Raw genomic sequence first — 27,332 nt, forward strand, 5'->3', positions numbered from 1 at the left:
AAGCCTATAATGGGCACTCCCTCAACAGAGGGCACAAGAAATGTGTACAACGAATCTCAGTTAATTTTCTGCGAGTAGGCTTGGATCCCTGGGAGGCTAGTGAAGGCAGAGAGAAGAAAGACATCACAAGAGGCACATCTTACCCATTTCTTGATCTTTGGAGGGACATGTTCTGTCCTTCTGTCCCTCGCATACTCTAGAAGATATCCACCAGTTTTTTGCCATGTTCAGAAAAAGGGAGACCCGAAAGATCTCTGTGCCCCCTATTGCTTTGGGAAAGGGGTTGACACAATCTGCAAAGAGGCAATCACCTGCCCCTTGACTACCAGCAGCAGATTTTTTTTTTTTTTTGGCTTCCCCTGCCTTTCAGTAAGTGCTTTTGTAAAGTAACAGTAAAGGCTAACGTGCTATAATATTTCAGAAATTAATGGTGGGTGCTGAGGATTATGGAGCACTTTAATTTTTACTGTTGCTTTGCTAATATCTTTATGAAAATAATGAGCACCAGAAAGTGGTATCGATTGGTAAGGAGAGCCAGATCCAGGATTTAGAACTGAGCCTTTCCACCTGCCTGGCTCCAGATGCACTCCCCAACATCAGGTTGAAATCAGATGACGACATTCTTTTTAACAGATCAGATACCTCTCACCGCACCGGGGAAAAGGAAGTGCACTATCAACATCACCAGTCCTCACTTGTGTGCAGCTTAGTGGCTCTCTGTGCCTAAAAAGCTCTTGGAGTCTGCAAGCTGGGTGCTAATATTCTAAGGCTAAAGACTTATAATAATTAGTCACTGTCAAAATAATAGAAATGTAATGCTCATAATGTTAATATAGCAGATATGGTTTTATTTTATTTTAAGCTTTTTTGTCCATAAATGTTCATTAAGACTTTGGCACTTGATGATATTTGCCTTAATGAATATCAGGCAGTATTTTTCTATTTCAATTATTTGTTGACTCCATTATGAAATCCTATTGATTCTACTTTGATATATCCAGCATTCAACTGATTTTCCTCATGGCCACACCTACTACTGTGGTCTGAGCCACCAAAGATCATGGTAATCACCTCCTAATAGGTCTGTTTGCTTCTGTCTTTGCTGCTATGTAGTCTATTCACCACACAGCAGCCAGAGTGAGCCTTTGAAAATGTAGGTCAGATGATGCGGCTCTTGTTAAAAACTCGGCAGTGGTTCCCCATTTCACTGCAGGGTAAAGCCCAAGTCTCTATAATGTCCTATGAGGCCCCACGTGGCTGGGCCCCTCCTGACTTTGCCTACCCCTCTTCCTCTAATTCACACTGCTCCACGCCCTCTGGCCTTCTCGCTGCTTTTTGAATATGCCAGGTAGACGGGCCTGGAAGCCATGCCTGTTTTTCTGCCTTGGATGCTTTGCCACCAACTATCTGCTTGGCTGCAACCATTACTTCATTCAAGTTTTTGCTCACAGCTCATCTACTCAGTGCAACCAACCTGCTTAATACTGCTGTTTCCCTTTCCAACTCCCATCCCCTCTTACCCTGCTCTACTTTTCCCCATCACATTTCTCACCTCCTAGCATTTAACCTGTTAGCATTAGCATGCCAGTACCACAAGAACAGCAATCTTGGTCTTTAACTGTATTTCACAACTTCCAGCAAGTGCTCCAGAAATATTTGAATAAATGAGTGTCTATTATGTGCCAAACTCTATGATATACAATAATTCACAAGACATATGTGCTGGCTTATAGTTCAGCATGGAAGACATACAATTAACCAGTAGATGGAGGAAAAAGAAAGAACAACATACCAAATGAATATTAGTGCAAGAAATCGTTAAGGAACAATGAAGCTGAGTCTAACTGTGTGTGTGTGTGTGTGTGTGTGTGTGTGTGTGTGTGTGTTTGCGTGTGTTGCGTGTACTTATAGCTGTGACCTCATTCTGCATTACATTGTTATAGTTTCTGCCATTAAAATGGTTCCTTTAATGCAATTCAACACATTAGTATTCATCGTGATCTCCAAGGAGCACTATGACTTTCAGGTGCTCCACACCTGAGGAAATTTAAGAACTGCTATTTGTGTGGTGATTTTCAAAGGGTGTTCACATGTATTTTTCTCATCTAATTCTCGGAACAACCTTCAAAATATAGGTCTTCTGTATCATCTTCTTTGATATGTCCTCCCAGTTTTGACTTTCAAGCTTCAAGCAAAGATGTTTTTAGGTAATTTCATAATTGAAGATGCCTATAGGTTCTATGAGATTTCTGTATGCTGTCGTTAGTGCTTTGGCTGCTATCCTGTGTTCATTTTTCTTTCTCTTTTTCAGTTTCATCCCACTACCATGAGTCTTTCTCTCAAAATAAGATTAAATTCTTCAATGATTGCTGGGAGTGGGAAAGGGCATCTTAACATAAACTTTTGTTTTCTTACTGTTCAGTCAGCTGGGCCCCAGACCTTGGGTCTCCTTCTCTTTCAATTTCATGGACATTGGATAAAACACATGGTTTAAGTAGTTGTAACCAATATCCTTGTTTCAAGAGCTCATATTTGGGAAAGGGTGTCAATGATGTCGGCACTGTGGGGATACATTATACATACAAGTTTCCTTTGTATGTGTGTATAGTTTTTAAATCAACTTCCCATTTTAGAATAGATTTAGATTTACATAAAAGTCATAAATATAGTATAGAGATTTCAGATATATCCCACTCCCAGTTTTCTCTACTATAAACATCTTACATTATGGTACCTATGAAATAGCTAATGAACCAACATCGATACATTATTGACTAAATTCCACGTATATTCAAATTTCTTATTCATTTCTTTTTATTTACTTATTTACTTACTTACTATCCTTTTTTAGCGTTCTAGGATCCCATACAGAATACAACATTACATGTAGCTATCATGTTGCCTTGTCTTGTTTTTGATGGGTTTGAAGGTTTTGAGGAGTACTAGTCAGGTATTTTGAAGAATGTCCCTCAGCTGGGATTTGTATGACATTTTCCTCATAATTAGACTGAGGTTATGGGTTTGGGGGAAGAAGACTAAGACATATGGTACCACTTTCATCACATTATATCAAGATTATATTCTATCAACATCACTTATTACTATTTTAAAAAGTCATTTATTTATTTATTTTGAGAGAGATTGAGAGTGAGTGGGGAAGGGGCAGAAAAAAAGAGAGAGAATCCCAAGCAGACTCTGTGCTGTCAGCAGAGTCTGATGTGGGGCTCGAACTCATGAACCATGAGATCATGACCTGAGCTGAAACTAAGAGTCCAGATGCTTAACTGACTGAGCCACCCAGGCACCCCTCAACATGACTTATTACTATTATGTTAATCTTTATCAACTGGCTTGGATAGTGTTTTTAAGGTTTCTCCACTGTAATCCCCGTGATTTTTATGTACCCTTTATTTTAACCAAATTAGAATTGTGCAGAAGTTTCCTTGGACTTTCTGTCTTAGGTCTAGACTCTTCCATCCCTGAACCAACTCACCTTCCTCATATTTCCAAGATTTCTATAGATCTTTTTGTCCTTTTTGTGGTTCAGATATTAGCTTGATGTCACCCATGGAGAAATAACAATTGTGGGAGTGGAGGGTGCTTTTGTTATGTGTTTTTAGTTAGTGATTCAGATTAGCTATGAAATTAAATGCCTTGGTTTTTGAGCAATCAGGCTAAGGAATGCAAAAAGAAGACTAATGATTAATTTTGTGTATTTACAAAATTTTAGAATAAAAGTAGTTTAATTTCAAATTAGAGAAGTAATTCAGAGGCAGTGGAATTTAAAAAACAACAACAAATGAATAAACAAACAAAAAGCAGAATCAGACCTATAAACACAGAGAACAAACCGATGATTGCCAGAAGGGAAAGGGTTAGGGTTGGGCCAAATCGGTGAAGGGGCATGGAAGATACAGGCTTCCAGTTATGGAATGAATGTCATGGGAATAAAAGGCACAGCATAAATAATAAAGTCAATAATTTTGTAATAGTGATGTAACAGGACAGCCAGTAGCCACACTTGTGCTGAACATAGCATAATACATAAATTTGTCAAATCACTAAATTATACACCTGAAATTTATGTAACATTGTGTGTCAACTATACTCAAAAAATAAATTAAAAAACAAACAAATAAAATAAAAAGTAAAAAGACCACACACACACACACACACACACACGTATGAAAACAGGGAAATTTAGGAAAAAGAAACAAAAATCACCTTTAACTATCAAGAGATAATTACTGCTATCAATTACCTTCAATCATTTTTCTACATTTCTGTATGTGTATATATTTATACAGTATCTACTTATCTTCATTTTCTTTTGATTTGGGGGACTGATCTTATATCTATAGTTTGTATTTTACTTTTTACCCAGAATTTTTTCTCAGTCAGCTTTATTTTAATAGGTCTTAAAATTCTGTGACAGATTTTTTTGGTCAAATTGTTTCCATTAAAAAGTACTGATTTTAAAAACTAGTAATGTAAATTTGCCACAGGAAAACAAGAAGAAGAAGAAGAACAACAACAACAACAACAACAAATGATCCACAAAACATCCTCTTTTCTCCCTGAAAGTTTTACATTGCATTATAATCATTAACCAGACTTTACCATTAAACTTAATTGGCCAATGGAGACAATCAGTTCTAGACCTTCCACCACTGATTAAGACTGGGTGGCAAGTATTGGGGATAATATTCATTTAGCCTACTGAGTTTTTTATCAGAAGACTTGGGTATCTTACCTGCCCCAACAACCTTCTTGTCCACTGATTTGATGACACACCCACAGCAACGGTCTGTTGGAAAAAACAATTACCTAGGAGCACCTGGGTAGCTCAGTTGGTTAAGTGTCTGACTTCGGCTTGGGTTATGATCTCGTGGTTCATGGGTTTGAGCCCCGTGTCAGGCTCTGTGCTGACAGCTCAAAGCCTGGAGCCTGCTTTGGATTCTACATATCCTTCTCTCTCTCTATCCCTCCCTGGCTTGTGCTCTGTCTCTGTCTCTCAAAATTACATAAACACTTAAAAAAATCAGCCAAATGACCCAGAGGAGATAGAGAAGCTCTCGACATACAAGCTTTCCAAGAAGTGTATCAATCATGACAGCGTCACCAGATTTCAAAAATCTGAGGCCATCTTCCAGCTTCTTACCAGAATGGTGATCAATCTTCTTCAGCTCAGTAAACTTTGCAAGCAATGTGAGCTGCGTGACCAACACTCCAGCACAGGTTCATTGCTAGCACTGATTTGGTGTGGGTGGTTCAAGGTAATCACCTGAGCAGTGAAACTGGCTAGTTCATTGGTGGGTCATTTTTGCTATCACCATCCAAATTGCAATGATGAGCACCTTGACAGACACATTCTTGACGTCGAAGTCCACACAGTCCTGAAGAAGAGCTTCACTCCACCTTCATGGAACATTTCAACAGACTTTTCTTCAGTTGTAACACTGATGGTAACAAAAATGACCACAATGCCATGTTTGAAAACACAGTCTCACAGGGATAGTATCAACACCACCAATTTGGTGGACATCCTAGAACAAACCCAAGGCTTGTCAGCTGGATGACTTGGTGGCAGAATGCAATCCAGAGCTTCAAGCACTATTGTCCCACAGGCAATGCCATCTTACTGATGACTTTTCATCCCTTGAACCAAGGCATGTTTGTACTTGGTTTCAGCATGTTGTCACCATACCAACCAGAAATGGACACAAATGCTGCCGGGTCCGGGTTGCAACCAGTTTTCTTAATGTACATACTGACTTAGTTGTTTCATAGCTAGTGTGTAAGCCAGAAGGGCATGCTTACAGGCCTGCCCATTTTTGTATATACTTGCTTCAAGTTCACCAATACCAGCAGCAGCAATCGGGCCTGAAAATTTTAGGCACAGCCTGAGATGTGCCTCTAATCATGTTTTTGATAAAGTCCCTATATCCTGAGGCATCAATGATGGAAACATAATACTGTCTCAAATTTCCACATGGAGATATCAATGGTGATCTCTTGCTCACACTCAGCTTTCAGTTTATCCAAGACCCAGGCATGCTTGAAGGAGCCCTCTCCCATGTCAGCAGCCTCCTTCTCAAATTCTTCAATGTTCTTTTTGTCAGTCTCCCCACATTTGTAGATCAGATGGCCAGTAGTCATGGACTTGCCTGGATCACATGTCTAATGATGCTGATGTTAATATGAGTTTTTTTCTTTGCCTATTTGGCTTAGATTTAGCAGTAGTTTTCATGGCCCCTGTGTTCTAGCAGCAAACTCATGGCAGAAAAAACTACACTAAAATTATATATGGAGGATTTATTTCCCTCTGTTAATTAAGTTAAAAATGGCTGGTTCCAGTAGAAGCATTTAATCATACACTTAGTTTTGGCAATTTTATTTAGGGAATTTATAATTTATAATTACATAATTATAATTTATAATTCATAATTATTTCCTCTGTCTTCAATTCCATGATGAATATCATTGATGCATCTTTGGAATAATCTTTGACTGTATTTTTTATTATTTCCTCATTATAGTATCAACGTCAAGCTCATTAGAATCCACATTCTTGAAGATGAGATGGAATGTATACTATAAGACCACAGAATCTACTTGTCCTTTTCTGGAAATCAAGGTTTAACTAGTCTGGTGCCTCTGGAGGAACAGAATCTAACATAATGTTCTTCTGCCTCTAAGATTTCATGACTCTATGATTGGCTAGTCTTAGAAATTTTTTCTTATACACACACACATACTTCAATGTGGACAGTACAACTTAGACTAGGATCCTATAGATAGTAATTAAAATTAAAATTTCATTAGCAATTGGATAGATTATTAAGCCTAATATTTTAATTGATAATGTTCAGTATAATTCACTCAGGAAAAAAATCTGGAACACTGTTTTGGGGCAGTTAGTAGAACTTGAATATGAGCTGGTGTTATTAAGTCAGATTCTATAAACATAGTTTGATAAGGCCTTAGATTATGAGGTGACGAAGTTAATAACATGTGCTCACTATTTCAAATCAAGCTCTAAAAGGCAAGCATTGAAAAAAGAAGTGGTTCTCCCAATATAGTTCATGTGGTTTTAGTCTTAACTGCTATTGTGGTGAGATTAATTTCACTCCTATTATTTATCTGAGATACAGAGAATTTGGATAGGGTCCAGAGGAAATGAGAATAAAAATGAAAATGATTAGATGGTTGATTGAGAAACACTGAACTCATTGGGATTATTGAGTTTGGAGCAGACTAAGGAGATACTTAATGACAGTTTCTGACTGTAGAGGTGACACTATGGTATGATTAACTATGTGTAACCAATTTCAACTTCTACCAAGAAAAAGGCACATTTACACAAGTATGGATTTGCTTTGGTCTTTGAGAAGATGTAATAAACTAGTGGACAGCTGCAATTTGTTATCAAGTGTAGGATGCATTGTAGCCAGGAGAAAGAAGGCTCATAGCTTACAAGGAGAGGTCCCAGGAAATGGATGAAACTGCACAACAGAACCGTGTGCAGACAGGAAGTGATATCACTTCCTATCACTTTAGTTGGTGCCTCTTTACAACTGGCTTGGGGGCTACTGAATATAGGCCATTGTCCTCTTGCTATTCTGTGCTTATTGTACATTAGCAGGAGTTGATTGGCATCAATTCCCTTTGTTTATGTAAATAGCATCTGTGAACTGTAATGTGACATTTTTGACTCATGTAATATAAATGCAAAGTATGTATGTCTCTAAGTCACGCTGATTTAGAAAGGTCTACTTTATTCCAGTATAACAAATTATTCCCATGGAATGTGTTAAGCACTTTTGGAAACTTATTTTGGTCATTGAAACAATAAAGCACTATTAAAATTATGCCTTAAATTATGCCTTAAATTAAAATTAATGCCTTAAATTATACTATGTGATATGTTCAAGTTGCTGGGTTACACAGATCTGAAAATTGGGGCAGGGGTATTGTGCATTCTTCGTGAGGAATCTAGGATCGGGTATTACATGGATAAAAGAATGGTGATGACAATGAAGATTTTCTTAGTAGTCACAGGCCCATTTCATTTGGTCTTTAACTCAGGGCAGGGACAGCCCCTGATATGATCTCATGTTTTCTCATTGCTCTAGGACTCCGTCTATAACCCTTCCACTCAGACCCTGTTCTTGGATTCTGCTTCTGTTTCTTTCCTCCAAATTTTCATTCAATTTGGTCTACTGAATTCTTGTTTTGAAACAACATGGTATAATGCTAAGACTTTGTGCTCTTGAGTCCTTAGACCTGGGTTCGAAAGCAGCTCCATCTCTTTCCTAATTTGGAACTTTCACCAAATTTTTTAACCTCTCTGAGACTCAGTCTCCTTACCTGTGAAATTAACATAATAATATATATAATGCACAATTAAATGCAGTAACCTTTATAACAGATTTACCCCATGTGGCACACATTAAAAGTAAAAATTTCTAGGAAAAAAATAAGCTGTGTTTTTTCCATTGATCTTTTTCTTCAACTCTGAGACACTACTGATTATTCAATAAATACTTATTGAGCACTTATTATGTTACAGCTTTGTACACAATAGTGTACAATAGTTTGTGGTGGATAGCTAATAATAATATAATGATAATGATAAAAATAGTTCTCTTATATTCATGGAGCTGACAGTAGATTATGATTCACCATTGGCTCAATAATAGCTTTACAAAGAAAAAGCTACATTAAGCTATGTATTCATTTTAAGGTATACCATGATCTCAGTGATGTATAAAAGAGGACAGTGTAGAAAACTTTTGTATAATTATTGTCCCACTCCAAATGTAAAACCGAACTGGTCATAATCTTGGATTTGTCTTTGATTATATTTGTTCTATTCCCCATCTAATCTATTAGATTAGATTAGAATATCTAATCTATTCCTCCTCAGTAGGTCTCATAGGCTCCACCCAATCCTGTGATTGTTGATCAGGCCCTGCTCCTATCTTTCTCACCCATTGTTTCACTAATGCTTTGGGCTATGCCTGAAAATTCCAGTCCTGGTGAGGTGTCACAATCAAGAAAGCACAGTCAAGTGACCAAAAGTAATTTCATACAGTTCCAGTGGTCACTTCTTGCTTCCTTTCTTGCAGAACTCGAAAGAACATCCAATCCTTTACCCCTAGTGCTGCTTGTTTCCATACCCTATTCCTTATTTTCTTCTCTACCTCTCAAACATGCCCAACCTCTCCAAAACCTTTTTCCATTACTTATATTCTTAAAAAAAATTTTTTTAATGTTTATTTATTTTTGAGAAAGAAAGAGTCAGACTGTGAATGGGGGAGGGACAGAGAGAGAGGGAGACACAGAATCTGAAGCAGGCTCTAGGCTCTGAGGTGTCAGCTCAGAGCCCAGTGTGGGCCTCGAACCCACAAACTGTGAGATCATGACCTGAGCTGAAGTTAGGTGCTTAATTGAGTGAGCCACCCAGGCTCCCCTCCATTACTCACATTCTTAACATTCTTCTTAATATATTTCTTCCCCTCTGTGATTAAAATCAGAGAAGAAGGAAATGCCAAATAGGCAATGCCAGGATTTTTCCTAATTGGAGGAAAGGAGGAAGGTGAGGCTGTGAATTTTAATTCATAATTAATAATTTTATTTCTGTCATGCAGTTATAACTTCTTGCTACCCTCACCTAAAGATTGAGCACTATGAAGGGCATCTGGCTAAGGGGTGAGGATAGGATCAGTTGAAAGTGGGAAGAATTGATTGACTTGGTTCTTGAAACTGCCTAACTCCCCTCGGGTGTATTTCTGTAGCTTTGGCAATGGGGTCTCCTTAATTCTCTCCCAGGTAGACTTTAGGGACAATCTTGGGCTTGGGTAGGAGCAACATCTAAGCCCTATTGAAGCTGCCCATTGGCTCAATATAAACTTAGTTTTGCTGTTGCTTCCCCTGATATTTGAACCCCGTTTCTCTGGTGACATTATGTTTGTCTGATACTCCAGGTAGCACTGATTGAGTTCTAAGTGCCAATTCTTAAAGACTTTTCAGGACATTTAGGGTTAGCACGGTGGCCATAAAATAATCATTTAATAATGTGCAAGGGCTAGCTAAAAACTAAGAGTATTGATATTAAAATATCCATAACTTACTCTAATAATTTGACCTCTGCATTACTATTTGGCTATCTTGTAATTTGTCATATGTGCTTATTGATCTTTAGTTATAGGACTATTTTTAATGGGGGATGTCAGCATATAGGATTCACCTTATTAGAATAAGTGCTGAATTTGGGTGGAATTGGACTTCCAGGTGTGTGGTCTGGGATGGTACGCTCTAGAGAAGACTGTTTCAGATTTGTTTCATGCACCTTATATCTTCCATGTAGGAAGGAAAGTTGCACAATATATAGCAAATTAGGACAATGATATTATTGGGTTAAATCATAACTTAATTATTCAGTTACTTGAGGCTACATAATCATTGAGCCATATCTTTTGATAATGTTCCTTTAGACTCTCTGGGAGTAACCAAATTTAGAATGATGTGCTGTCATGCCACTTCTAAGAAACATTCCGTATGCTGTCCTTGGTGATTGGTTAGCAATGCCTCAGAGAATACTGTTTGTGTAAATTTCATTAATTATTTCACTTCAAACATGATGAAAGTGTTTTTTAAAAATGTAGTTGAGATCTAAAACAAAACCAGATATAATTAGGGATTCAGAGCCACGGAGGATTTGTTTCAGGAGCAACACTGTTTTCATGGAATTACAAAGTATATCTGAAGTTTATAATTTAGTTAAAATTATCAAGTATTTGTAAAGTTACTGTGTTGAAAATATGCTAAACATTTTTTGTAGAGACTCTCAGACATTTGGTGCAAGAGAAAGTTGAGTTTAAAGATAGCCAAATGTTGAAAATGGAAGTGCTAGTTATTCCATAGCTGCCACTCCAAGTCTCGCTGCATAATTATGCTGGAGTTGTTGTATGTTCCCTAGAGGATATGACTGAGCAACATACATCTTACCTCTAGATTTATTTCCCCGGTCCTATAAGGCACGGCAGCCTTGGATAGTCACCTATTACTTATATTATCATGCTGTACATCCAGCCGTAGCATTGGCACTGTATTATTAAGGACAATGGATATTTCCTCATAGTTTGCGGTTTTCCAAGCAAACAGATATAATCATTTTTCTCTCCACAAACTATTTATGCAATCTAGAGAAATCGTCAACAATTGCACAGTGATACTTCTACAATAAATTCATGGTTCAAATGAATGACTCTGGGTACAGCTATGGTTAACTGAGACTGGTGTAAGAACACGTGCTTCCTCTAATTTACCATTTTTATAAATACAGTAAAACCATGGTTTGTGAGCCTAATTCCTTATGGAAACATGCTTGTAATCCAAAACACTTGTATACCAAAGCAAATTTCAAGAACCATTGGCTCAGTTGTGATCATGTGACATTCAGTGTCATGTACTACTTGTATTGCAAGACATTGCTCATTTATCAAGTTAAAATTTATTAGAAATGTTTGTTCGCCTTGTGGAACACTTGCAGAACAAGTTACTCGCAATCCAAGGTTATACTGCACAACAAAAAATTGCATGTTAAAGCAACATATTAGAACCATGAACCAATCTATAATGAATAGTGATGGTGCTTTAAGGACAAGACTGGATGAAATAAAGACACCTAAGTACAATTGTATGCCTTCTTACTCATCATCAACATTAATAATCACTGTTTAAAATAATTCTAGTTTTATCTTGGAGGTCAGGTACGATAATTAACCCTCAACATTTTATTAGAATAAAAAGCCATTTTATGAAGACAGCTCTGATACCTGAGGACTTCTTCATGGTTTCTTTTTTCACTCTTTTAATCATTTAACTGGGCAAATTGGTATTCAATTCTCTCATGTTCTTGCTTCTCAGGAGAAAGGATCCATGTAGATTGCCCAACTTGTATCCCCTACTTGTGGCAAAATATAAAGTGAGAGGAAACTTTAAGAAGGTGTCTTTTTCAAACAAGATTAGCTTCAGTCACGTCATTCATCCTTTCCAGTTCTCCATTCTCAAAAACTAATATTGCTGTGAGCAAGGTAGTTAAATATTCAAATTTAGATCTTTATTATTAGTATTAGATGTCATTTTCCATTTCTAGCCAGAGATTTAGGAGATGCATTTGTTCTCTTCTCCATAGCACATATTTGTCAAGAAATGAAATGTATTTTTCATATTCGAGGGCCTACTTTAGATTCCACCTGTTCTTGCAGATTTCCCTGATAATTGTATCATGGCATACTGCCTTTCATGAAATTTTATATTTATTATTTTCATTATGTATTTGGGATCCTGGCTACCAGAAGTACTCTGCTTTCTTTATGAATCCTTCAATGTGCATATGCAAGTTGAGTATTGAAAGTTGACTTTATGTTGAAAGGAGATGTACTTTTGTTCCCAGATTGCTAAAAACATCATAATATCTCATTACAACTTATGGTTTAGAGATAATTTCCAATGATATATACTGCAATTTCCTTAACTCTTTAAATTTTATTCTTTTCAGCTACAATTGAATATATAATTGATAATCTAAGGCCCAACAGACATCTGACTGGGCCCTGTTATACCTATTACCATTCATATTTTGTCAGCCATATTAAAATTATGAAATAGTTGGTATCAGCATTTTAACTGCTATTCACAAACTAGTTTTATATCATATTGGTAGATATTCAAGACGTAATAATTCATTCTTGATTTATTAAAGTCTAAAACAAATTATTACTTTTATCCCAATCCTGATACTGCTTGAACCTTAAGACCTTTAAGCTCAATTTATTCCCTCTTGCCTTTTAAGTAATTTTTATTTAGCATTTTAGTTTTACCTGTGTTTTAACTGAAAAAGACATTGTAATTTTATATAGTTAACATTCCTTTAGAATGAGCTGATAATATTTTTCTTTGTCTTTTACCTTGTCAAGATTTTAACTGGAATGATTTTCTATTTGAAGAACTCTCTTTAGATTTTCCCTTAGTTTCTTTTTTCTTTCTTCTAGCAAAAAAAAAAAAAAAAAAAAAAAAAAAAAAATATATATATATATATATATATATATATATATATATATATAAAATCTTGGCTTTTCATCTGAAAATGGCTTTCTTTTACCTTTATTTTTTGAAACAAATTTTTATTGCATATAGAATTTTAAGTTGGCAGCTTTTTTTTTTTTTTTTTTTTAGCACTTAGAAATGTTATTCTATTGTTTCTGGTGCGCGTCAGTGCTGTTGAGAATTTAGTTGCCATTTTTATAGTTACTACTTTTAAAGTAATTTTTGTTTTAATTCCTGTCACTTCTTAGGACTTCCTTTTTGTCCTTGATATTCTGCATTGTTACTATGATATGCCTCGATGAGATTTCCTTTGTGTTTTTCCTCCTTTGAATTGTGTCTTTCCTCACCGGAATTCCTTGGGTTGATGCCTTTTATCAGGTTTAGAAAATAGCCACTGACTGTCTCTTCAAATATTGTTTCTGCCTCATTCTTTCACTTTTTTTTTCCTTCTGGGATTCCAACTATAAGTGCCTTTGCCATGTTCCCATGTGTCTATTTTATTTGCCCAATGTTTTCCATTTTACTAATCCTGCTGGCTGCTATCTGCTGTTACACTCCTCTAATTGGGGCGCCTGGGTGGCGCAGTCCGTTAGACTTCAGCCAGGTCACGATCTCGCGGTCCGTGAGTTCGAGCCCCGCGTCAGGCTCTGGGCTGATGGCTCGGAGCCTGGAGCCTGTTTCCGATTCTGTGTCTCCCTCTCTCTCTGCCCCTCCCCCGTTCATGCTCTGTCTCTCTCTGTCCCAAAAATAAATAAACGTTGAAAAAAAAAATTAAAAAAAAACTCCTCTAACATAGTTATATTTAGGTATATATATTTAAAAATTTTTAAGTTCCATAATATCCTCTCAATTAGTTTTATGGGTGCCAATTTTTGTTGAGATTCTTGACCCTTTCATTTATTAGGTGCACTTTGTCCTATTTTTTTGAACATATGAATCAAAGCTATTTTCAAGGTGTTTTGTGTTAATTGCAATATCTAGAGCATATGTGGGTCTATTTATGATGGTTTTGATGTTATTTCTATTCTGTTTCTATGATATCTCCTAGTGTCTTCTCATTTGTAATTTAAAAAAAAATTGTGTGCTGGACATTATGTATTATAAAGAGCCTAGAGAATCTGGGGATGTAATATTGCACCAGCGATAGTTTCTCCCTTCCTGTATTCCACAGATAGGATGAGGGGTAGATCATCTCAACTCAACAAGAAATTGAGCTGGGTCAAAACTTGGATTCAGGGTTAGAAAGACTCAGTCTAATTCTTGTTCATCTTCTTCTTTAGGCATGTGCCTCATGGGATATGTATTAGGAGTCTTTCCAATATGTCCGTCAGTCCTGAAGACTTTCAGGAATGTAGGTCTGCCTTTCAGAGATTCTCATCCAAGTTCTTTGGCTTTCTGCATAATGGGCCTTCCAATATGGTGAAAGTCTTTAGGGATGGACTAGTGGGATTTCTCAAGAAAGCCAAGCCCCATGCAATAGCAGAATATTTCACTCACTCCTCTAGAAAACTTGGCACAGCTAACCAGACTCCCCCTCAGCAGTCGAACTCAGCAAATATTCTTATGGGTAAACTGGAAGCCTTTCAAGTTTTTGGTCTGTTCTTCAACTCACAGAAACATTCAGAATATAGTTTGACCAAATATCCGGGCACCCTGTGACCTAGTCAATGTGACACATATAATTAACCATCATACTATTATGATGTGTGTGTGTGTGTGTGTGTGTGTGTGTGTGTATAATTTATTAAACACCATTATTGTGTGAACTACTTAACTTGGCATCCCAGGCTATCCAATATATTGTATGTGCTCAGTTCATATTTGTTAATAATGGAAAATGTCCAATTCATATACAAAGTTTTATGCAGAAATATAAACACATTTTAGAATTATTTTGCCTGTGTTAAAATCCTACTTTTATCACTATTCACTGTGTGCTTTTGGGTGTCAATTACCCTATCTATAAAATGATGAAAATAATAACTATCTCATTAGGTTGCTGTGAAGATTAAATAAGGTAAAGATGAACCAGTAACTGGCACCTGATAGACAATAGTATGTGTAAAGCATCATCATCATCAATGTTATTGCTGTTATAATTATTTTTAATTTTGAGCCATATTTCTCATTCCAGTGAGATGTGTTTTGCTATTTTCAAACTTCTTAACCATATTCATGCACTTCTCTAATGACTTTAACCTAGCCTGAAATTATAGGGCTTTGAATACATGGTTTATCGCTGAACATCTAATTTTAAGGTTTTTTATTTTCTTGATCAAGGATTGTGCAATACCAATCAACATCATCACCATTGCCATCCTTGTCAGCAGCAGACTCATCACCATTTGTAGTAGCTAATACATAGCAAGCACTATTTGTTGAATAAATGAATGCATGAATGCATGAGGAATGAAATGATACTTTCTTGATCTGCTAAGAGAGTAAAATAATGCAACATACTACACAGGATATTTAGCATCTGAATTTATGTTTGTTTTAGTTTTATTCAGATTGGTATTACTCCAGTATTTATACATGACCTAATAAGAGAGATAAATGGTTGACTTAAATGATTTATTGATGCCAGTGGAAACCAAATACCTTCATGGCATGAAAGAAGATCGGTTTCGCATTAGTTCAAATAAAGAAGAGTGATGGAGAATTGAATCACCACAAGACACACAACAGTTTAGGCATAACAAACTCAATAGAATCTGTGTCCTTGCAGTCAATGCCATACCTGTGTCTTGAGCGGAGATTCATTTTTAGCAAAACAGTATTATCCATCACATTAATTTCTGTTAATTTGACTGTTATTGGTTCATTGCTTGTATTTATTTTATAGACTGTTGTTTAAATTGTACCCAAATTAGTAAGTGTAAAAATATATATTTAAATTCATAGCTGTAACATGAATCAATACTTAGGTAATATAATAATTAAATAATTTCCCACTTGGAGTTTATAAAACTTGTTTTCCTTTAAAAGGAGACCACGCCTTACTCGAATTTTGTAAGCACCATACGACCCAAGTACTTATTCAGTAGGACTCCATCTGAGCACAGCTTGTTAGCCTATAGATTTGGATGCATGTGCCCTCAGAAACATCACAGCAACATACCAAAGCCCAATATATCAGAGTTAATCTGTGATGCAGGCATCAGTCCAGCTGGTACATTCTACTACTGTGAGCACTTCACTCTATAAGTGGTGATTTATTTGGCATTCAGATTGAGATCTTGTGTGGAAATAACAAAATAGACTCAAGTCCTGAACTGCCTGATTCTCAATTCTCCTCCTAAGAGTCACCCTGTGAAGATACACAGTCTTCGGCCTGAGACAGTTGGTAATTGCCTGTTTCTCTACCCCTTCTACATTTGTATAAACTCTCTTGAATAAATAATGAATCACTTTTTTTTCCCTCCTACTTCAACAACTAAGTCTCATAATTAGAATTTGCGACTTCTTTTAATACATTCAATTATCTGCTGATTCAAGCATCTTCAGGTCAAATGCATTAGAAAACAGCTAATTATGCCCTTTCCCATGGGTAGAAAAATCTTTAAATTTAATTAAAAGACCTTAACTCAACTCCTTCACATTAGGGTCTACTTCCCAATGGATTTTCTACAGGGTGACTTAAAGAACCAAGCTCAATATTAAAATTAGAAGCAGCTATTACTTGTTATTTCTTCCTCTTTAAAACAGAATTATTTTTGGATGAAGGATACTTTGATCCTTAATTTCATTTTCTCAGTTTTGTCTCAGTATTCACTCTTAAAAGCATACATTAATTGAGAAACTTGCTTGACAGTTTTAAAGATGTTTATTTTCTATATCTTGTGCCAGTAAAGCACCGTAAACATAGACTACTGTTTCTCAGTCTCAATATTCTCTTTGGCATACTGATCAACACATAAGCAAAGGTGGAAGAAAAAAAATCCTAAAAGAAGAAAAATTTTAAGTACCACATCTGAGCAATGTAAGGTTCAAATATACAGGATGTTCTGACTTTTATGAGAGAAAGTCACAAAGATATTTTCCTGTTTCCCTTTTCTAAATTGGAAAAGTGGAAGAGAGAGCTATCTTGGTTTAATATCTTCTAAGAAAGCATAAAAATCAAAGCAAATCATGTGTTTGTTTTTTGTTTTTTAGTTTTTTTTTTAGTTTCATGAGTTTTACTTTTTTTCTGGACTTAGAACAAACTTTTTTTTTTTAAATTAGAAAATAGCCTTACATGAAAAGAGAAATCCAGATGTTGAAAGGAAGAAGCAATCTGGAAAGAAGCAATTATGTATTATTCTTAGGTGAGTTTCTTTTCATCTATTGTTTCTATCCCTTCTTTCTTCTTCCACCTTCCTTCCTTCTCTTTCTTTTCTTCTCTTTTCTCTGCCTTTTCCTCTCCCTCCCATACTCTTTTTTCTTTTTCTTCTTGTTTGGCCAATTACTTCTAGAAGACAGTTAAATATGTTAGCAACATATTGATACCTCAAGGTGCCTGTGATAAACCCAAACTACATGCGCTCCCATTTCTTGCTTGTTTGAATCAGAGTCATAGGAGAATAATTTAATGATACTAGTTATTCTTACTTGTTCAACAAGTAGGCACTGGGGAACCACTGGAGATTTTTGAACAGAGAAATGGCATCCAAGAAACTGATCTTTCAGGAAGCTTTATTTGTCAATGATGGGTAGCAAGAATTAGCAATGGAGGATGGTAGGCTCATTAATAGAGTTTATAATTCTCAGGCAGAAGGTGTTGAGGATTTTGAACAGCCCAGAACTGGGAATATGGAAAGGATTTCATATTGAAAGAAATTTAGGAAGAATAACTAACCAGTGATAGATCAGCTATGATGAAGAATAGATGTGAGCCAAAGATTATTGTCAGCTTTCAAGCCTGAATGACTGAGGAAAATGGAGGTGTTATAAATAGAGCTGACTGAGTGAAGAAGGTAAATTCAGTTTTAGGAATATTTCCATTGAATGTTATGAAGTACTTCTAGGTGTAAACAACCAAATCAATTGGGGAAATTTGGACAAGTTGTAGAATTTGAGAGGAAAGGAAAAAAACAAAAACAACAACAACAACAACAAAACGCCACCTCAGGGATTTGTTGACATAAACTCCCTGAATCTCTTGTTACTCCCTGAATCTCACAGTTCATGAGTTCAAGCCCCACATTGGGCTCTGCACTGACAGGAGCCTGCTTTGGATTCTGTGTCTCCCTCTGTCTCTCTGCCCCTCCCCCACTCATGCTCTCTTTCTCTCTCTCAAAAATAAACAAACAATGGGGCGCCTGGGTGGCGCAGTCGGTTAAGCGTCCGACTTCAGCCAGGTCACGATCTTGCGGTCCGTGAGTTCGAGCCCCGCGTCGGGCTCTGGGCTGATGGCTCAGAGCCTGGAGCCTGTTTCCGATTCTGTGTCTCCCTCTCTCTCTGCCCCTCCCCCGTTCGTGCTCTGTCTCTCTCTGTCCCAAAAATAAATAAACGTTGAAAAAAAAAATTAAAAAAAAAAAAAAAAAAAAAAGAAATATCTAATGATTAAATTTTTAGTGAAATGCTGCATATGTGTTATAATACAACTATTCCATATGTACCCCCATAACCCCTATGGATTTTGAATATGCATTTATTATTACTTCAAGCGGTATAGAGATTTTTTTTGTATGTATAAAAAAGTATTGTGAGTCTTGCTCTATGCTTATGATAGAATGGGAAACATATTCGATACAGGGGGTCAGTCCTTGTGGTTGATATTTGTCTTTGTTTGAAGGTGCAGGTGTGTGTGTGTGTGTGTGAGAGAGAGAGAGAGAGAGAGAGAGAGGATAAATTAGGAAATGAGTGTCCAGAGGGGTGATTAACTGAGGAGGATGGGTTACTGTCAATGTTGCTCAAGGAGAAGTTGGAGATCCCAGATGGGGAGTGTAGGAGGTAAAGTTGGCCTCTTTAGGAATGATAAGTGCAAGCCCTGTGGTGTAGGATGGGCATGCTGAAGAAGAGTTGAAACAATTAATGGCACGGACCTCCATGATCACAAGTGAATTCTATGATCAGAAATAGGTGAAACCACCCTACCATGTTGCTGTGCTTTTGTAAAAAACAAATTTTGCATAAAACAAAGGAGAGCCTTGGGAATGAGAGAAAGACTGTTTTCTCATCAACCAAGAGCTTTAGCCTTATATTAATGGAAAATATATGAAAAGGAGAGAGGAACGTAAAAGTTTAAGAAATGCTAAACCTTCTTTCCAAATGCAAAAAAGTCTGAGAAACAGATAAACCTCCAGGGAAAATCTGGGGCCCCTATCACTCACTTTACCAGAGTGTGGTTTGAATCAAGAGATTCTCTCACATTTGAAAATTCCTGGCTATGTTTTGTACTATTATGTAGTCTATGTTTTGTAGTATTCTATGTATTGCAGTATTTCTGTAGATACTCAACATTCAAAATAGAAGAGATGAGACTCTGTACTGAGAGTATAGTCTTTAAAAGAAATACAGGGGCGCCTGGGTGGCGCAGTCGGTTAAGCGTCCGACTTCAGCCAGGTCACGATCTCGCGGTCCGCGAGTTCGAGCCCCGCGTCGGGCTCTGGGCTGATGGCTTGGAGCCTGGAGCCTGTTTCCGATTCTGTGTCTCCCTCTCTCTCTGCCCCTCCCCCGTTCATGCTCTGTCTCTCTCTGTCCCAAAAATAAATAAACGTTGAAAAAAAAAAAAAAAAGAAAAAAGAAATACATATGATCCTATGGTGGTCACAAGTGCCTAGATATTACCTAAGTCACAAAGAGATTCAGCAGGGATGTTGCTGCCTCAGGGAGCCTGAGGACCTATGGCCAGGTCTATGCAGCAGAAAGTAGAAGGGGAGTTGAAAACTAATCAGTGTCTTGAGACTGTCCTTATAGCTAAACAAGGCCCAGAAACCCATAATATCTGAAAGAGACATTGAGATTGAGGAGTACCAACCTAGGTTAGCCAGTGCTTCAGTCTGTGAGAAGATGGGTGAGGACGGGATCAGAGAGAAGCCATGATACTCATTGCCTAAACATGTCACATGCTCTTATGCCTCCACATGGTGGGTCCCTCAATCTGGAATTTCCATTCTCCTCTTAACCACCTATGGAGTAACTTAATGCTGGCACATTTTGAATGGGGCATCCTGGGGGGAAACTCCATAATGAAAGGGAGTCAGAGAAAATCTCAATAATATTACTATTTATAATACCCAATTTTTGAGTCAGAACACTAGTCTTTACAACAGCTTATGAAACAGTGCCTTATTTCACTAATGAAAAAAAACTTGCCAAAGTTATATGGCTGTAATTGGTAATGTCAGTATTTTAATCTAAATATCTCCATTTTAAGTTCCTTGTTCTTGACCATTAGGCTCTTTGGAAACCACTTCTCTTCTCAAATATGTTGGTGAATATATAAAATAAGAAATGTTTAAACTAATCGCAATTATAGTGACCAGTATGTGCATTCTCTCACTTGGCTCATGCTACTGGAAACCAATGCACAGTCTGGTTGGGTGTTAGGAGAGGCTGGAGGCAAGAGCAAATAAATAGTGATGGTTTTATTATCTCACCAGACATTTAACAGTTTTTCATTCCCTTACTCAAATAATTCAAAATGTTCCACCCTATATTTAAGCTACAATTCAAGTCGGTTTATCATCCAAGAGTTTTTGGAATTTGGTTTTTCCTTATTAATCCAAATTTATTCAATTCATTTCAAAATCCATAGATTATTTATGGAGAGCTAGGAGTATGCCAAGCACTACAGTGAGGAGAAGAAACAAAGATGAAAAACACATCTCTCCACAATCCCATGGTCTTGTTTTTTGCATTTAAAGGTAACAGTCTAAACACTATATTAAAGGTATATTCCAAATATGATCAAAACAGAAGCAAAAATGATAAACTTCCTGAAAATGTAGGATAAGTTTATAAAGAATGTGAAATTTGAGTTAGGTGTTGAAATATAAGCAAAGTTTATTGAGCAGAGAAAAAGTACAAGGGCATTTCAAGGAGCAGCAGAACAAAGCATGAGAGTGTGAAAGAGTATAGTGTGTTGGAAATGTGGCAAAGTCATCAGCAAAAGGACTAACCAATTATGTATGTGGAGGAGAATAGCAGAAGGCTTGAAATGCAGCTTGGGGCCATATTATGAAGGTCTTTGCATGTCGTGCTAAGGATTAAACAATAACTGTGTTTATTTGTTATTTTATTCACTTTTTTTCTTAACCATTCACTCTCAGGTATGTACACGATGAAAATCTAAAGAGTTTTAATTTGCCCAAGTCCAACACCATTTGGGAAAAAAATGTTTTCATTCTATGTGCAAAGTAGTAGTCTAGGCACCAAGGAACATCCAAAGGAAAGAAGCACAGATTCACTGTCTCAGAGGCAGAAAAAGTAACTCTCAAAGAATCTTAGAGAACAAACTGGTCTGGCTGGAGCAGGGAAGGAATGTCTTACTGTACCAGAGCCGGTCTTTGCTCCACCCAGATCCTTTAGAATCCCTTTTACCCGTCCACTCTGTGCATCTGTAGAGAGCAATCCACATTGCATTAAGGGCCAGAAAGAAATTCTCTCCTCTCTATCTCCTAAAATGATTTATTTTGCACATCTTTAAACTTGACATGCATACTTATGATTTTATCTCTCAGGTTTTCTGGGAGGGAAATAAACAAATTAAATCATGACTTCTGGGTAGGGGAATTTTGTTTTTAAGAAGCTCACTCTTATAGGGAGCGTAAAGATGAAGTGAAGGGACGCCTCCTCCCTTTCCTTATACAGTATTTTAATCCAGCCGTAACATTCTCCTTCATTGGACTCCAACACATCATCATGCCAGTCCCTGACTCCAGTCTGGTCCTTTCCTCATGTTGTTCATTCCGATACAGAACAAGTCTCTCTTGACATGGAGTTACTTCTCCCTCTTCACTTCCAAATCCAATACTATCTCTCCTTCAGGCAGAAGCAAGTATTGACTTCTCAATAAGGTGTATTGGGTCAGATTCCTCAGAAGCAAGCCCTGTGACAAGGATTCCTGAACAAGTATTAAAAAGTGTTCTCAGAAAAGAATGTGGAGAGTAGGGGAAGCAGGACAAGGAAGAGGAAAAAGCCAAATAAGGGTTCAAGCCTCAGTTCGATGCTATGGGGAGCTCTGAAGTACAAATTATACTTCAGGTTTGTTCTGTCTCCAGGAGGCTAGACTTTCATACTCTCACATAAGTCAATAATTGGTTGTTGGCTTCTTCTAAAAGGGAGGTGTTGGCCATACAAAGTACTGGAGACTTCTGAATCTCTGTACCTGCAGGCAAATCTGCTCCAGTAGCCCAAAGCTGTTCCTCCAAAGACAATTGCATGCGGAAACCATTAGAAGCAAAGCACAGAGAGGCTAGAGTTGGGATCTTGGATTTCTAGTAAGAATTTCAAACTAATTCACCTCCTTGAGATTCCTTCATATCTGAAGAACCAAACAAAATCCAGGGAAGATCCTCACAGTACAAGAATCTGCATAAGTGGACCCTGAGGCCTATTTCACTGCTAGTATGAGCCCTGGGCTATTCCTCAGAGGCTATTACACTCCTAGAGTTCAAGAGTGTGAGGTAATGCATCTACCCATCCAAGTGTAAAACCATAGGCAAGGAGACTAATTTAGTCAGCTGATAATAAAGCATCAGGAGACCCTTGGTGATTCCAAAATGCAGTTTGCCAGCATGGAACCTGTTCAAATGTAATAGCTCTCCCAGGTTAATGCATGGAAATTGGCTCTATGAGAACATTTTAAAAGGAAAAGAGTAGTAGAAAATCGTCAGCCATTTGCAGAGACAGTAGGCCTTTTCCTGCATTTGTTTCTTTATTTTTCATAGATAGCAGTCTAAGACATTTACATGTGGAACGAGGCCTGGGAAATTGCTTACCGAAAGCACCTTTCAGCCTAGGCTGATGGGAACAAAATGATGCTCAAATTTTGAATCCAGACCTAAAATGAATATTGTATTTATATATGTATTTCCTCCTTTACATCACTTTTACCCCCTTTTTTTTGAAAGGAAAGAAATAGGTTTAGAGAAAAGTGTGTTGCTAATATGTATACTTTCCCATTTGTCTGCTGTCAAGATTAAAGCAGTAACAATAATAACAACTTTCTTTTTGTGAAACAAAAAGCTAATCAATGGCTATCTAGGCATCTGCTGTTGACTGCAGAGCAAAAGAGCAGGTCAGCATATATCCTGTAGCCCAACTCCATTCACATTCCCTATTAACCTTGTCTTTTTACCTTGATCTCTTCTGGGCTACATATCTGAGAAGCTGGCCTCTTAACATGCATCCAAGTTTTTCTGATTGGAATACTGAGAAGGGCTGCTGGAGCCATTAGATATATTGGATGAAATTTGCTTAATTATCAATCATTACACTTAAAAGACAAGGATATCCTCCATGTAAATATCAACTCTCAATAATTTATACATAATTTCTTCACTTTCTTTTCATTCTGTTATTATCATGAATTCCTGTACTTTTTTTTTTTAAAGTTGTTTTACCTTTCTGGAAATCTCAGAGGCAGAGTTGAAGTACTAACGGCTTTCGATGCCAGCCATATTTTGCACTAACTGCTATACAATTTGGAGTGAGTCACTGTTCTTCAGTTGATGGGGGTTATAGGCTGAATAATTAGTAAAAATTTCCAATGTTGGCAGCAGGAAACAGTAGGCAGCTGAGAGCATAATGAGGGCAACTATCTTAGCACCAGGCAGGGGAAAAAAACACAACTGAATAGATATCAAGTGTTCTTTTCTTAATACAAGTCTAACATGAACTGATTATCTAAAATAAAATGGCAGTGGTCCCATTTATAATATTTATTGCTCCCATTTATAATTTTTACATTGTAATAATTATAATATTTACTGTTAAGATCATATTAGCATCTTAATGCTGTTCTAGTTTTAATATATTTGTTATTATTTTAATTACTTGGATCTCATTTTTCAGGCAAATATATTTCTCACAACCACATCTCTTCATTTATTCACACAACAAGCAGCATTTATTGAGCACTTCCTGCCTTCCAGGTCCAGGGTTATGTATTCTGGATTCTGTGATAAGAGGCAGAGTCCTTCTTCTTAAGTTGTTCACAGTCTAGTTGACTGTGACTGTCAGGGCTCTTGGTTACAAGCTACAGAAGTTACGCTCTCTGAGTTAAGCAGGTAAAGAATTTCATTAAAGAACATGCAGTAGCTAAAAAAATCACCCAGAAAGCAAAAGAATCAGAGTTAAGTCTAGACAGTCAGAAACAAGGTCCAAAATGACACCATAATAGAAGCAGTGAAGGTGTCTATGCTGCAGGCACAAGCATTGGACCCTGTTTGCAGCTTGCCCTGGAAACACATCTGGGAACAGGCACTGGAAGCTGCCACTTTCACCTCTGTCCCTGATGCCCACTCCAGGTGACCTGATCTTATTGCAATTGCTGTCATCATCACCTGGAAGACTTTCTCCTGGCCTCTGCTTCTTTGCATCAATCATTTTGGTTTAAAAACTCCTATGGGTTTGTAAACTGGTGACCCTCGGTTAGGTGCCCAAGTCGAGGTAAAAGAGAAGCCAGGAAGTGAATTTCTGACATTTTCAGCTTCTATGATGGAATTCCCCAAATTTAAGAATGGCTTTGGTATACAGGACAACCACAGTGACAAATGTTCACTATAGTCCCTCCTTTTGGTTACCTCAAATGAATGTGTACTCTTCTTTCCTTACTTATACAGCCTACTCTGAAAATGTGTGTGTCTATAAAGAAATGAGCTTACAAGATTTGTTGACAAGGGAATGATGTCAATATAACACTGACGTCGTGTTGGTCCATTTATGATTTTTCTCAGTACACAAATATTTTGTGCCCTCAAGTAACAACTAGTGAACACAGGTGAACACAGAAAGCTGTGGAGGAGCACAGTATTATACGTGGTGCCCATTCACATTCTCCTTCCTGTTTTATTCTGGGCATGTGCTCTGCCCAACAGGGGCTCACTGTGTGATTCTGCCTCCTCTTTGTATATTTTGCCTGTGTCTGCATAGATCAGCAAACTCAACCCTCAAATGTTTGCCTTGATCTACTTTTTCTGGTAAGCTCTATAGTCACTTATAAGCAATTTTCCAGGATGTGGGGTTTCTAGGAACACGTCGACCAGTTATAGTAGAAACACTTAAACTTAAAAAAAAAAAAGGTGTTTTATTAGCATGATACAAAAATCTCTTATACTACCACAAGCACTCTTCCTTCCTTTCCAAGAGGAGTAAAACTCACAATTTTTGGTGTTGCCAAAAGTTCCTTTAGTTCTGTCACAGGTGCAGCTGTAATGTATGGACTAGATTGGAAGTTTCACCACCACCTACCATAGCTATACAAGATAGTGGCGGAAGGGAGATTTAAAAAAAGACAAAAATAAGTTAACATTTTTAATTGCATAAAATACAGAAGAAAAAAAGAAGCATGGATAAGAGCCATGATTTTTATCTCTGAAGGTGGTTTAGAGGCATTAATTGGTCACGATTTCCCTCTTTTATGAACAGTTCTGTGTGCCCTTTGCTTTCAGCCATCACATCTCTTGGTTAGGGTTCTCTGACCAAGCTCTTATCATGGAAGGATCTGGGTGCTTTATGGCACTCCTGTACAGATTTGCTATTATCTTCCATTAAATTTTACCACTTGGAAAGAGAATTATGGGGCAATCTACAGGCCCTATCCATTCCCTTTCCTTTCCCATTTTGCAGCAGCAAACCAAGGTAAGAGCTCCATGTGCTGCTGGAAACATCCCATCACTAGAGATTGAGAACTAAACACCAATGTTACAGGGCAAAGGAAGCAAACATTCTCAAGTGGGTCATTCAACACTAGGTCTAATACTAACAGGAGATTCTCGCACTTCCAACCTTTGGTTCCAAGACCCATATGTTTGTTTTGGTGATGGGAAAATTAGCATTATAGTTTGGAATATAGTTCAGAGAATTTGCTGCTGGTACAGTGCCTGGGTCTTTAATAGACCATCCCATCATTTTACATGTCCAAATGCTTTTAAAGAATGTGGTTATAAGCCCATTGTCTTTGCCTCTTTTTTTAAAGTGAGTATTCCTTAGTTAGAAGTATGTTTGTAGTTCACTGCAGTGTTTAATAAGGCATTCTGTGATTCCTCAGTTGCTGATGCTGCTATAAACATGGTAAGCAGAGAATGCAAAACCATCGCCAGATAAAAATATCCAATTGTCATTTATTCCTTGATGATAAGGATCCAGTGTAACTGAAGTTCAACTGGATGGCTGGTTCCCCTGAGATATTATCCTATATTGGGAGAGAATGTCACTTAATGTTGGTTCCTGCTGCTTATCGACTGATCAGTCACCAATGATGTAAATAGGTCAGCCTTGGAAAGGTGTGCTTCATAATGTTGAGTTCCTACAAAACTTCATCCTTGATACCAAGGTTACTTTGTTTTTGAGCCTATTGAACAAAGGTTGGAATGACTATGGAATGAGGCTTACCAACATTCATTCACAAAGAGATCCACTTTGTCCACTTCATTGCTGAAAATCTTCCTTACCAAGGAGGACTTTTGATAAATGTTGACACTAAAAACAAGGTGCTCCTATTTTGAGACCATTCCAAGTGGTCTATCGATGCTTCACGGAAACTCCTTTACACCAATATTCCAATTTATTATCTTAGAATAAAGAGCTTTAACTCAGGTCATATTTCCTTCAAGGTAAAGCGAACAGTCAGATACACAGCTTAAAGTTCTGTGTCACCAGGAGGATTTTTTAATCTTTTAAGGAAGGATTAGTTGTGTCATCTGTCATCAGACAGGCTCCATCTGTGAGCTCCTACAGGGTTTGCTTCCTTTGCAAAAGCCACCTTGCCAAAGGGCAAAACCTTCCCAAGGCAGCATATACCAAACGACTGATTGAGGTGAAAGTATAAAGGCCTGGGCATTTGGGCTCAGAGCAGGACAGTGCTGAAGACTGTGTTCTAGAGTTCTCTCTGGGGTTGAACAAGTTTTATTGGTCCTCCAACACCATTCAGCTTCCTCTTCTGCTCAATGTGCCTTTATCCCCTTCTTTTTCCAGGTATTGATTCCCAATAAATATTCTCCATTTCAAACTCCATCTCAGTATCGATTTCTGGAGAACCTAACCTGTGACACCATGTACAAAATAGG

General features: G+C 37.4%; 1 pseudogene; it reads right to left on the bottom strand.

The window, feature by feature from the left end:
- Window positions 1-5,306: 5,306 nt before the first annotated feature.
- Window positions 5,307-24,651, bottom strand: LOC112855590 (elongation factor 1-alpha 1-like; annotated as a pseudogene).
- Between the last annotated feature and the right edge of the window lie 2,681 nt (window positions 24,652-27,332).

This window comes from Puma concolor, chromosome B3 (genome assembly GCF_028749965.1).
Source record: "Puma concolor isolate L17-30 chromosome B3, mPumCon1.1.hap2, whole genome shotgun sequence".
Taxonomy (NCBI): Eukaryota; Metazoa; Chordata; class Mammalia; order Carnivora; family Felidae; genus Puma; species Puma concolor.